The sequence below is a fragment of the Triticum dicoccoides genome, chromosome 7B (assembly GCF_002162155.2).
Source record: "Triticum dicoccoides isolate Atlit2015 ecotype Zavitan chromosome 7B, WEW_v2.0, whole genome shotgun sequence".
In the NCBI taxonomy this organism is placed as follows: domain Eukaryota; kingdom Viridiplantae; phylum Streptophyta; class Magnoliopsida; order Poales; family Poaceae; genus Triticum; species Triticum dicoccoides.
This window is the reverse complement of record NC_041393.1, coordinates 359,593,944-359,605,446: the sequence shown is the minus strand read 5'-3', so window position 1 is coordinate 359,605,446 and position 11,503 is coordinate 359,593,944.

Here is an 11,503-nt window from a genome sequence, read left to right as displayed (position 1 = left end):
CATCATGTTCCATCGCTGGGTTCGTGGGGTCTTCATTGTAGTCGGCATCATCCAGGGTGTTATTCTTTCTTGTGCCGGTATCGCCGTTTTTGCTATGGCGGGGTTTAGAGTGGCGCCGGTGATGTCGGCGCTTTGGCTGCTTCTTAGGAGGATTATCCTCCGTTGCATCCTTTTGATCCTTGCCATTGTTTTCTTTGGGTGTGTCCACCATATATATGTCGTACGATGAGGTGGTTGTCCAGCGCCCTATGGGCGGTGGTTCCTGTTCTTCTCCGACATCGTCGTCCATACCGTCAATGTCTTCGGAGTCAAAATCAAGCATGTCAGTTAAGTCGTCGACAATGGCTATCAAGTGGGTGGTGGGTGGGTAACGAATTCCTTCATCATCCGCTTCCCACTCAAGCTGGACATAGTTCGGCCAAGAGTCTCCTGACAAGGAGAGAGATTTTAATGAGTTTAGCACATCGCCCATGGACGAGTGTTGAAAGATGTCCGTGGAGCTTAACTCCAAGATCGGTGCCCAGTTAGATCTGATGGGCGCGGATACGCGCGGTTCGGAACCTATGGCCGGAAACGAGTCCGAGGGTCGGATGACACAGACCTCATTGGAAGTGAAATCTGTGTTCGGCTCTATCGCCATTGGGTGTGCGGCTTCTGTGGCAGGGTCCATCCTCCCGTCCTCGGATGGCACGATCTGCACTGGATCTAAAGCCTGGGCAGCTGCAGGTGCGATCTCCTGAACACCGTCCGATGGCAGACCTAGGTCATGCTCATCATGGCTGTAGGGTGTACCTGTCATGGGCTCGAATCCGTCGAAGATCAACTCTCCGTGGATGTCGACAATGTAGTTAAGCCTTCCAAACCTGACCTGATGGCCAGGGGCATAGCTATCGATCTGCTCCAGATGGCCAAGCGAGTTGGCCCGCACTGTGAAGCCGCCGAATACAAAGATCTGTCTAGGGGGAAAACCTCACCCTGGACCATGTCGTTGTGGATGATTGAAGGATCCATCAAGCCTTATGGTGACAACACAGTGGAACTCTCAATGAAAGCACCAATGTCGGTGTCAAAACCAGCGGATCTCGGGTAGGGGGTCCCGAACTGTGCGTCTAAAGGTAATGGTAACAAGAGGCGGGGGACACGATGTTTACCCAGGTTCGAGCCCTCTCTATGGAGGTAATACCCTACTTCCTGCTTGATTGATCTTGATGATATGAGTATTACAAGAGTTGATCTACCACGAGATCGTAGAGTCTAAACCCTAGAAGCTAGCCTATGATTATGATTGTTCTTGTCCTACGGACTAAACCCTCTGGTTTATATAGACACCGGAGGGGGCTAGGGTTACACAGAGTTGGTTACAGAGAAGGGAATCTACATGTCTGAATTGCCAAGCTTGCCTTCCACGCAAAGGAGAGTCCCACCCGGACACGGGACGAAGTCTTCAATCTTGTATCTTCGTAGTCCATCAGTCCGGCATAAGCATATAGTCCGGCTGTCCGAGGACCCCCTAATCCAGGACTCCCTCACACAGGAGCCAGGCAACCCAGCTTGGCCAAAACTTAAGTCATATCGATGCATATAATGGCGAATAAAAGGTACATACGGCGAAAAGACACATATGTAGTGAGCTTAATGCCCGAAAAATAATAATAATAATAAGCTTATGTACAAGAAGCCCCCAGGTATAATGGACGTACATATTTGAGGATGTGTGCGTCATAGGTGCACGGTTTAGACGCACACAGAGCTTTAAGGCTAAAAAAAGAAGAAGAAAAAGCGAAAAGAGAGGGAAAAATAAATAAATAATGGAAAAAGGGGAAGGAGACGATGAAGAGTTTGGCGCTAGGCATAGAATCTTCGGAGTCTGGCCACGTTCCATGGGTTCAGCTCTAGACAATTGTCTGACGCATCATGAAGGCGGTATGCTCCACCAGTGAGAACTTCGTCAATGATGAAGGGACCTTTCCACTTCGGCTTGAGTTTGTCCTTTTTCTTCACCGGCAAAAGTAGAACGAGTTCGCCAACATTATAAGTCTTGGCCCATACTTCTCTGCTTTGATATCTGCGAGCCTGTTGTGGATAAAATGCGGAACAGGCTTTTGCGACATCGCGCTCCTCCTCCAGGGCATCTAAGTTGTCCTGCCGATCAAGCTTGGCTTCTCTCTCTTCATACATGCGCACTCGAGGTGACTCATGAATAATGTCGTGGGGTAAAACAGCCTCTGCGCCGTACACCATGAAGAAAGGTGTATATCCGGTAGTGCGATTGGGCATGGTCCGCAGCCCCCAGAGTACGAGTCGAGCTCCTCAACCCAGTGCTTGTCTGATTCTTTCAAAGACCGCACTAGTCTGGGCTTAATGCCGCTCATAATAAGACTATTGGCTCGTTCAACTTGACCGTTTGTTTGCGGATGATAGACGGAGGCGTAATCGAGCTTAATGCCCTGATTGGCACACCAGGCTTTCACCTCATCGGCTGTGAAATTAGAGCCGTTATCGGTGATAATGTTGTGTGGAACACCATAATGGTGCACGACACCAGGTATGAAGTCTATCACTGGTCCGGCCTCGGCCGTTTTAACTGGTTTGGCCTCTATCCACTTAGTGAATTTATCCACCATGACCAACAGATATTTTTTCTTATGGCTTCCTCCTTTAAGGGGTCCGACCATATCTAGCCCCCAGACCGCGAAAGGCCAAGTGATGGGGATTGTTTGTAGAGCGGTAGGTGGCATATGGCTTTGGTTGGCGAAAAGCTGGCATCCGACGCAATGTTGGACAAGGTCATGTTCATCTTCTCAGGTCGTCGGCCAATAGAAACCTATACGAAAGGCCTTGCTTACAAGGGCCTGAGCCACGGCGTGGTGACCACCGAGACCGGCATGAATTTCAGCCAAAAGCTGCAGCCCCTCTTCCTCAGAGATACATCTTTGAAGTACTCCGGTAGCGCTTTTCTTGTAGAGTTATCCGTCGTTAACCTTGTAGGCCTTCGAGCACCGGATAATGCGGCGCACTGCATTCTGATCCTCTGGGAGTTCTCGCCTATTAAGGTAGGCCAAGAAGGGTTTGGTCCATGAGGCAATAACTACCATGATAAGATGGTCCGATTGTGTTATTTCGGTGGCGGAGCCCTCGAAGATATCGGTGTGTTCAGAATCTAGGGTTATAGTCGGACCCGGACTGATATTTCCGCTCTCCCCTTGCCACACCACAGACGGCTTGAAGAGCCTTTCCAGAAAGATGTTAGGTGGGACGGGGTCACGCTTAGCGCCAATGCGGGCAAGGACATCCGCCGCTTGATTACTTTCTCGAGCCACATGATGAAACTCGAGCCCCTCGAACCGAGCCAACATTTTGAGAACAGCGTTGCGGTAAGCCACCATCTTCGAATCTTTGGCATCAAAATCTCCATTTATTTGAGATATTGTGAGGTTTGAATCTCCGCGCACTTCCAGGCATTGTATGCCCATGGAGACAGCCACCCAAAGACCATGCAATAAGGCCTCGTGTTCGGCTGCATTGTTGGAGTCTGTATAATATTTGGAGTACATACTGAACTGTATCTCCAGCGGGGGATATTAGAACAACGCCTGCTCCTAGGCCCGCCAGCATTTTGGAACCGTCGAAGTGCATGACCCAGTTGGAATATGTGTCGTACTCTTTAGGGAGTTTGGCCTCTGTCCATTCGGTGACGAAGTCGGCCAGTACTTGGGATTTAATGGCCCGGCGTGGTCTGTATGTTATGTAGAATGGGAGGAGCTCAACGGCCCACTTGGCAATCCGGCTCGTGGCATCACGATTGTTTATTATGTCATTGAGTGGTACTTCGGAGGCCACCGTGATTGAGCACTCTTGAAAGTAGTGTCGTAGCTTCCGGGATGCATGAAGACCGCGTATGCTATTTTTTGGTAATGAAGGTACCGGGATTTACATGGTGTGAGGACAGTGGATACATAGTATACCGGCTTCTGAAGTGGGAATTTGTGTCCATCCTCTTCTCGTTCGACGACAAGCACCAAACTCACGACTTGGTGTGTTGCTGATATGTATAATAACATGGGTTCACCGACGTTCGGTGTGGTCAGGATTGGGTTCCTTGCTAAAAGAGACTTTATTTCTTCTAGTCTGGTCGTTGTCGTGTCCGTCCACTCGAAGTGTTCGGTGCGCCGGAGAAGGCGGTAAAGTGGCAAAGCTTTTTATCCTAGTGTGGAGATAAAGCGGATTAAAGCTGCCACACACCCGGCTAGTTTTTGGATTTGTTTAAGGTCTGTTGGCGTAGCCAACTGTGATAAAGCTTGGATTTTAGCAGGGTATGCTTCAATTCCTCTATTGGAAACGATGAAGCCCAGCAGTTTTTCGGCGGGGACGCCAAAAACAAACTTTCCCGGATTGAGCTTGATGTCATACGTACGGAGGTTGTCGAATGCGAGACGTTGATCATCTATTAACGTCTCAACGTGCCTGGTTTTGATGACGGCATCATCTACATATGCTTCAACTATCTTGCTGATCTGTTTCTCCAGGCATGTTTGAATCATGCGTTGATAGGTGGCGCCGGTGTTTTTGAGTCCAAAGGGCATAGTGTTGAAGCAGAACAGCCCGTATGGGGTAATGAATGTTGTTGTAGCTTGATCGGACTCCTTCATCTTGATTTGATGGTATCCAGAGTATGCGTCGAGGAAACACAGTGAGTCGTATCCTGCAGTAGCATCGATAATCTGATTGATGCGGGGGAGGGGGAAGGGATCCTTAGGGCAGGCCTTGTTGAGGTCTTTGAAATCGACACATAGGCGTCAGGATTTATCCTTCTTTGGTACCATCACCAGGTTTGCTAGCCAGCCCGGGTGTTTTATTTCACTAATGAATCTGGCCTCGAGTAACTTGGCTAGCTCCTCCCACATGGCTTGTCATTTGGGTTCGGAAAAGCACCACAGTGTTTGCTTGACCGGTTTGTATCCCTTCAGTATGTTTAGGTTGTGTTCGGCCAGCCTGTCTGGCATCCCTAGCATATCGAAAGGGTGCCACTGATTTCTACTACACAACCTTCTTCTTGTAGACGTTGTTGGGCCTCCAAGTGCAGAGGTTTGTAGGACAGTAGCAAATTTCCCTCAAGTGGATGACCTAAGGTTTATCAATCCGTGGGAGGCGTGGGATGAAGATGGTCTCTCTCAAACAACCCTGCAACCACATAACAAAGTGTCTCTTGTGTCCCCAACACACCGAATACAATGGTAAATTGTATAGGTGCACTAGTTCGGCTAAGAGATGGTGATACAAGTGCAATATGGATGGTAGATATAGGTTTTTTTGTAATATGAAAATATAAAAACAGCAAGGTAACAAGTGGTAAAAGTGAGCGTAAACGGTATTGCAATGCTAGGAAACAAGGCCTAAGGTTCATACTTTCACTAGTGCAAGTTCTCTCAACAATAATAACATAATTAGATCATATAACAATCCCTCGACAAGCAACAAAGTGTCACTCCAAAGTCACTAATAGTGGAGAACAAACGAAGATATTATTGTAGGGTACGAAACCACCTCAAAGTTATCCTTTCTGATCGATCTATTCAAGAGTCCGTAGTAAAATAACATGAAGTTATTCTTTCCGTTCGATCTATCATAGAGTTCGTACTAGAATAACACCTTAAGACACAAATCAACCAAAACCCTAATGTCGCCTAGATACTCCAATGTCACATCAAGTATCCGTGGGCATGATTATACGATATGCATCACACAATCTCAGATTCATCTATTCAACCAACACAAAGTACTTCAAAGAGTGCCCCAAAGTTTCTACGGGAGAGTCAAGACGAAAACGTGTGCCAACCCCTATGCATAAGTTCATTGAACCCGCAAGTTGATCACCAAAAGATTCATCAAGTAGATCACATGAATATCCCATTGTCACCACAGATAAGCACGGCAAGACATACATCAAGTGTTCTCAAATCCTTAAAGACTCAATCCGAAAAGACAACTTCAAGGGGAAAACTCAATTCATCACAAGAGAGTAGAGGGGGAGAAACATCATAAGATCCAACTATAATAGAAAAGCACGCGATACATCAAGATCGTATCACCTCAAGAACACGAGAGAGAGAGAGAGAGAGAGAGAGAGAGAGAGAGGTCAAACGCATAGCTACTAGTACATACCCTCAGCCCCGAGGGTGAACTACTCCCTCATCATCATGGAGAGCGTCGGGATGATGAAGATGGCCATCGGTGAGGGATCCCCCCCTCCGGCAGGGTGCCGGAACAGGGTCCCGATTGGTTTTTGGTGGCTACAAAGGCTTGTAGCAGCGGAACTCCCAATCTATTATTGTCCTTGATGTTTTTAGGGTATTTGGACATATATAGGCAAAAGAAGTCGGTCAGGGGAGCCACGAGGGGCTCACGAGGGTGGGGGCGCACCCAGGGGAGTAGGGCGCAACTCCCTGCCTCGTTGCTTCCCTTACGTGCACTCCAAGTCTCCTGGATTGCTTCCCTTCCAAAAATAACTCTGTCGAAGGTTTCATTCCATTTGGACTCCGTTTGATATTCCTTTTTGTCGAAACACTGAAATAGGCAAGAAAACAGCAATTTGGGTTGGGCCTCCAGTTAATAGGTTAGTCCAAAAAATGATATAAAAGTGTAGAGTAAAGCCCATAAACATCCAAAATGGGTAATATAATAGCATGGAACAATCAAAAATTATTGATACGTTGGAGACGTATCAAGCATCCCCAAGCTTAATTCCTTCTCGTCCTCGAGTAGGTAAATGATAAAAATAGAATTTTTGATATGGAATGCTACCTAGCATAATCCTTAATGTAATTTTCTTTATTGTGGCATGAATGTTCAGATCCAAATGATTCAAAATAAAAGTTCATATTGACATAAGAAATAGTAATACTTCAAGCATACTAACAAAGCAATCATGTCTTGTCAGAATAACATGGCCAAAGAAAGTTATCCTTACAAAATCATATAGTCTGGCTATGCTCTATCTTCATCACACAAAGTATTTAATCATGCACAACCCCGATGACAAGCCCAGCAATAGTTTCATACTTTAGTATTCTCAAACTTTTTCAACTTTCACGCAATACATGAGCGTGAGCCATGGACATAGCACTATATGTGGAATAGAATAGTGGTTGTGGAGAAGACAAAAAAAGGAGAAGATAATCTCACATCAACTAGGCATATCAACAGGCTATGGAGATGCCCATTAATAGATATCAATGTGAGTGAGTAGGTATTTCCATGCAACGGATGCACTAGAGCTATAAATGTATGAAAGCTCAACAAAAGAAACTAAGTGGGTGTGCATTCAACTTGCTTGCTATTGAAGACCTAGGGCGTTTTGAGGAAGCCCATAATTGGAATATACAAGCCAAGTTCTGTAATGAAAAATTCCCACTAGTATATGAAAGTGACAACATAGGAGACTCTCTATCATGAAGATCATGGTGCTACTTTGAAGCACAAGTGTGGTAAAAGGATAGTAGCATTGTCCCTTCTCTCTTTTTCTCTCATTTTTTTATTTGGCCTTTCTCTTTTTTTGGCCTTTCTCTCTTTCTTTTTTTCGTGAAGTCCGAAGTCTCATCCCGACTTGTGGGGGAATCATAGTCTCCATCATCCTTTCCTCACTTGGGACAATGCTCTAATAATGAAGATCGTCACACTTTTATTTACTTACAACTCAAGATTACAACTTGATACTTAGAACAAAATATGACTCTATATGAATGCCTCTGGTGGTGTACCGGGATATGCAATGAATCAAGAGTGACATGTATGGAAATTATGAAGGTGGCTTTGCCACAAATATGATGTCAACTACATGATCATGCAAAGAGCAATATGATAATGATGATGTGTGTCATAATAAACGGAACAGTGAAAAGTTGCATGGCTATATATCTCAGAATGGCTATGGAAATGCGATAATAGGTAGGTATGTGGCTGTTTTGAGGAAGGTATATGGTACCTGCGAAAGTTGCGCGGCACAAGAGAGGCTAGCAATGGTGGAAGGGTGAGAGTGCGTATAATCCATGGACTCAACATTAGTCATAAAGAACTTATATACTTATTGCAAAATCCTACAAGTCATTAAAAACAAAGTACTATGTGCATGCTCCTAGGGGGATAGATTGGTAGGAAAAGACCATCGCTCGTCCCCAACCGCCACTCATAAGAAAGACAATCAATAAATAAATCGTGCTCCAACTTCATCACAAAAGCGGTTCACCATACGTGCATGCTACGGGAATCACAAACTTCAACACAAGTATTCCTCAAATTCATAATTACTCCACTAGCATGACTCTAATATCACCATCCTCGTATCTCAAAACAATTATCAAGCATCAAATTGACCACAGCATCCAATTCACTTTCTATGATAGTTTTTATTATACCCAAGCCCATCATTCTAGGACCAATTTTATAACCATAGCAAATACCATGCTGTTCTAAAAGACTCTCAAAATAATATAAGTGAAGCATGAGAAATCAATACTTTCTACAAAATAGAACCACCGCCGTGCTCTAAAAAATATAAGTGAAGCACTAGAGCAAATGACAAACTACTCCAAAAGATATAAGTGAAGATCAGTGAGTAGTTAAATAATTATGTAACTATGTGAAGACTCTCTAACATTTAAGAATTTCAGATCTTGGTATTTTATTCAAACAGCAAGCAAAACAAAAACAAAAGAAAATGACGCTCCAAGCAAAACACATATCGTGTGGCGAATAAAAATATAGCTCCAAGTAAAGTTACCAATGAATGAAGACGAAAGAGGGCATGCCATCCGGGGCATCTCCAAGCTTAGGCTCTTGCCACTCCTTATTCCATAATCCATCGAATCTTTACCCAAAACTTAAAAACTTCACAACACAAAACTCAACAGAAAACTTCGTAAGCTCCGTTAGTATAATAAAATAAATCACAACTTAGGTACTGTTATGAACTCATTCTAAATTCATATTGGTGTAACATCTACTGTATTCCAACTTATATATGGTTCATACCCTCCGATACTACTTATAGATTCATCAAAATAAGCAAACAACACAATGAAAACAGAATCTGTCAACAAACGAACCGTCTGTAGTAATCTGTATCATTCGAATACTTCTGTAATTCCAAACATTCTACCAAATTAGGAAGTCCTGAGAAATTTGTGTAGCAATCCATAGCAAAAACAATCAGATCAAAATCACGTTTTTGTGAATTATAAAAACTAATTTACTGGGTGAAAAAGTTTCTGATTTTCAGCAGGATCAACACAACAATCACCGTAAGCTATCCTAAAGGTCTTACTTGGCACTTTATTGAAACAAAAGCTATAAAACATGATTACTACAGTAGCATAATCATGTTAACACACAAAAACAGTAAAGGTAAATATTGGGTTGTCTCCCAACAAGCGCTTTTCTTTAATGCTTTTTTAGCTAGGCATGATGATGACAATGATGCTCACATAAAAGATAAGAATTGAAACATAACGGGAGCATCATGAAGCATATGAATAGCACATTTAAGCCTAACCCACTTCCTATGCATAGGGATTTTCTGAGAAAACAACATATGGGAACAATAATCAACTATCATAGGAAGGTAAACCAAGCATAGCTTCAAGATTTTCAACACATAGAGAGGAAACTTGACATTATTGCAATTCCTACAAGCATATGTTCCTCCCTCATAATAATTTTCAGTAGTATAATGAATGAATTCAACAATATAACCAGCACCTAAAGCATTCTTTCCATGATCTACTTGCATAGAAAATTTACTACTCTCCATATAAGCAAAATTCTTCTTATTCGGAATAGTGGGAGTATCATAAGAGACTCGAATACTAAAAATTGTTTCCACATTAAAAGAGTAATGTTCAGAAAAAGGGTAATCATAATCATGACAAGGTTTATAAATATAATAATCACTACTTATTATAGCATAAGTTTCATCACAATAATCATCATAAGTAGCAACTTTATTCTCATCATAATCAATTGAAACCTCTTCCAAGATTGTGGAATCATCACTAAATAAAGTCATGACCTCTCCAAATCCACTTTCATATTCATCACAATAAGATTAAACATCCTCAAAAATAGTGGGATCATTACTTCCTAAAGTTGACACTCTTCCAAACCCACTTTCATCAATATAATCATCATAGGTAGGAGGCATGCTATCATCATAACAATTTTGCATATCATAACTTGGGAGGCTAAAAATACCATCTTCATTAAACATAGCATCCCCAAGCTTGGGACTTTTCATATCATAAGCATAATCACTCTCATCATTAATAGTATGGATAGCACCAATAGTATAGCAATTATCATCATCACAATGAGTAGTAGGAGCAACATCACTTGGGAGAGATACCTTTCTACCTTTGCTTCTCCGTCTTTTCTTTTTCTTCTTCACATCATGTGTGGGTTTAACCCTCTTCTTTGAGCTCTTTATTAATGAGATTGGTTGAATAGAAAGCTCCTCCTTGTTACCTGATTCATCATAAGAAATAATAGGAGAATATTGGGAAGTCTCTTCCCTTTCATTAGTATTCTCTTCATCTTCTTTTGCTTTATTTTCTTTATGTAATTGGCAATATAAGAATTTTCAATGCAATTGACCACACAATGCATATAAATCTCCTCTAGATCAATATCAAGGAATTTCTTATGGGCAAATTCTAGAAGGTCCTTAATTAAATGTTTCATTTCTTCATAACCCAAAAGCAAACTAAGTTCATTATGATGTGCAAGGGAAATCAAATCATCACAATTCTTGGACACGATTCGATCATGAAACAATTTGCATTGGAGATGTAAATGACCACGTTCATTGCAAAGTTCACAAGTACGGCAAAGGAATTTAGTTTCTAAATGCTTATGCCTCTTGCAATATCTATATTCCCTATTCGGTGTGTACTTGCAAACCCAATGCACTCCACAAAAATTGACATGCTTATAGGAGACATTTTCATCATAAGTACTGCAATCATCATTAGTACTATGGATATTCAAAGAGTTCATACTAACAAAATTGCAATCATGCTCATCATTCAAAGATTTAGTACCAAACATTTTATAGACTTCTTCTTCTAGCACTTGAGCACAATATTCCTTTTCATCATACTTACGAAAGATATTAAAAAGATGAAGTGTATGAGGCAAACTTAACTCCATTTTTTGTAGGTTTCTTTTATAAACTAAACTAGTGATAAAACAAGAAACAAAAAGATTCGATTGCAAGATCTAAAGATATACCTTGTGTAGCGACCCGACCCGAATGGATCAAGTCTCTATGCTTAAGTGTCATCCCTGGATCGGTATGCTGACACACACAGTACTCGAGGATTTATAACAGAGGTAAATCAGATGTATAAAGTAACGTAAATACTAGTACGTCAATCCAAATAGCGGAAGTAACAACAAGGTTGTGGATACCCATCAACACCAACGGCAAAGTTGAGTTTAGAAACCGTAACCC